This window comes from Camelina sativa, chromosome 10, assembly GCF_000633955.1.
Source record: "Camelina sativa cultivar DH55 chromosome 10, Cs, whole genome shotgun sequence".
Lineage (NCBI taxonomy): Eukaryota > Viridiplantae > Streptophyta > Magnoliopsida > Brassicales > Brassicaceae > Camelina > Camelina sativa.
The window spans coordinates 14,901,480-14,904,675 of record NC_025694.1 but is presented as its reverse complement, the minus strand read 5'-3'; positions in this window follow the sequence as shown (position 1 = coordinate 14,904,675).

The following is a 3,196-nucleotide window of genomic DNA, read 5'->3' as shown; positions in this document are numbered from 1 at the left end:
ATCACCATATATCAAAATTATGAACATTTAAAATTTAATAATGATCTAGATAATCTATATTTATTTTGATATAGTCGATATTATCAATCTACTGTCGCACTTGTATAAAAACAAAATTTAAAGAAATCGATAACTTCATCAGAAATTTAAAAAGACAAAAACAACTCACAAAATTTAATACCAACAACTAATCAAACATACTTATGTAAGAGCTGTAATTATGTAAGGACTGAATGCATATAATGTTTTTATTCAGAAATGTATTAAAATCAATCATAATACAATTAAAGTTGTGAACTGCAATATTATTTTTACCAATAAAATTTTAATTTAAATTAATTTTGGTATTTAAAATTCAGAAATTAAAACTTTAGTTATTAATTAAAAAAATGAAAGTATATAATTATATTATTATTAATAAATTAATATGAAATCCGTACCGCAAATTGTTTTTCACCAATCAAACATTATTTTGTACTGCTTATTTTGGAATAACCACACTTGTCCTGCAAATACATTTGTCCCGCACGTACCGCAGTTGAACCGTACCGCACTATCAAATTTTTTGTCTCGCACTACTAAATCCGCGATTACCATTCCGACCCTTAAATAGTAGTAGAATTTAGCTTGCGGCATACCGCAAAATATATTTTTCAACAATCATAATTGAATTAATTTAACATGTTTAGTATTCTAATATCTTGGTTTTAACAAAATAATATTACGATGATTTATTTGTATTATACCAATGGATTAATAATATTTTAAAACTATATTAATGTCGACTTAAACTCGTCTCATCTTTATTTTTCAACCAAACTTTAATTAAAATAGAACTCCAAGATTGGTAGCCCAAACCGAAAAGAAAGTGTTTACAAAAGAAATTTATGAGATTAACGATATAGGACGACCGAGCAATGCAATCCTTCTTCACATTCGACAATCGTGAAATCTTAAACAGGCTAAAGAGTGGAAAGAAAGTCAAGAAAACAACACAAATTTTTTTTGATGCAATGAGAAATATTATAGATGAGTTCAAACAAGAATGCAAATTCAAGAATAAGCAAACAACAATAGAGTCATATTTTACTAAATATTTTTAGATATATATATATATTTATTTATTTTATATTATTATTAATTTATGATATTTATGGGACCATATTTTTACATAGGATTTCAAAAAAAAGTATTATCTTATTATTTTATCGAATTGTGTCATTTTTTACGCCGGTCCAACTCGGAACCTGAAAAATTTATTAATTTATAGTGAGTATTAATTTAAAGAGTATTAATATATAGAGGATGAGAGGTTCTATTGTAGGTTGGTTTTGACGCAATTGCACACCAAAAAAAAATCATATATTATAATTTTTTTATATACATGGTATAAATTCGATCTTGCAAAGCAAAGTTAACAAAACTCTTGTTTTTGTTTTCTTCATTTGATAAGTATATATTGGAATAGTGTGTTATCGCCCGGCGGCCAATATATTGGAAGATCAATGAGATCACCATATATCAAAATTATGAACATTTAAAATTTAATAATGATCTAGATGATCTATATTTATTTTGATATAGTCGATGTTATCAATCTACTGTCGCACTTCTATAAAAACAAAATTTAAAGAAATCGATAACTTCATCAGAAATTTAAAAAGACAAAAACAACTCACAAAATTTAATACCAACAACTAATCAAACATACTTATGTAAGAGCTGTAACTATGTAAGTATTGAATGCTTATAATGTTTTTAATCAGAAATGTATTAAAATCAATCATAATACAATTAAAGTTGTGAACTGCAATATTATTTTTACCAATAAAATTTTAATTTAAATTAATTTTGGTATTTAAAATTCAGAAACTAAAACTTTAGTTATTAATTAAAAAAATGAAAATATATAATTATATTAGTTATTAATAAATTAATATGAAATCCGTACCAAAAATTGTTTTTCACCAATCAAACATTATTTTGTACCGCTTAATTTGGAATAACCGCACTTGTCCTACAAATACATTTGTCCCGCACGTACCGCAGTTGAACCGTACCGCACTATCAAATTTTTTGTCTCGCACTACTAAATCCGCGGTTACCATTCCGACCCTTAAATAGTAGTAGAATTTAGCTTGCGGCATACCGCAAAATATATTTTTCAACAATCATAATTGAATTAATTTAACATGTTTAGTATTCTAATATCTTGGTTTTAACAAAATAATATTACGATGATTTATTTGTATTATACCAATGGGTTAATAAAATTTTAAAATTATATTAATGTCGATTTAAACTCGTCTCATCTTTATTATTCAACCAAACTTTAACTAAAATAGAACTCCAAGATTGGTAACCCAAACCGAAAAGAAAGCGTTTAGAAAAGAAATTTATGAGATTAACGATATAGGACGACCGAGCAACGCAATCCTCCTTCACATTCGACAATCGTGAAATCTTAAACAGGCTAAATAGTGGAAAGAAAGTCAAGAACAAGTGGAATTCATCTAAAAGGTTAGAAAACACTGGTCAATCTCCAGAGATTTGGATTGTCGTGACTAGTTTTGCAACTTGTCTCATCTTATAACTCTGTTCCGTGATATTTTAAAATTTTTAAGAAGTTTAACAAATATTATATCTGCCATAGTTTAAGGGTTCAACTAATAATTAAATTAAATATATACAAAATTTAAAATTTGAATATGCTTGTTAAGTTAAAATTTCTACTTACTCGAATTTGGATTCAAGTTTGATCTTATATGTAATATGAATTGATTTGGATTCAAATTTGATCATAGTTGAAATATGAATTTTATCGTTGGCTAAAAATTTTATCTTTAGGCAAAGTGGAACGTTAAATTTTATATGTATGTTTTTAAAATTTTGAATCACAATAAAATGTAAGAAAAATTATTTTTATATTAATTTAATTTATATAATAATAATTTTTAAAAAAAATGTACGGTTAGTACGTAAAGTTTTGATTCGATTTCGGTTCCTCTAAATTCGGTTTTGTTTTAGTTGGGTACATTTGAATTGGCTTTTTGGCGCAGAACTAGTTAACACATTCGATATGATATGTTAAAATAAATTAATTCAATTATAATTATATGAAAAATTGTTTCACAATATACCGAAATCCTAGTTTAATGCTTTATAAGACATAGGAGCGCAAAGCAACACTGTTATC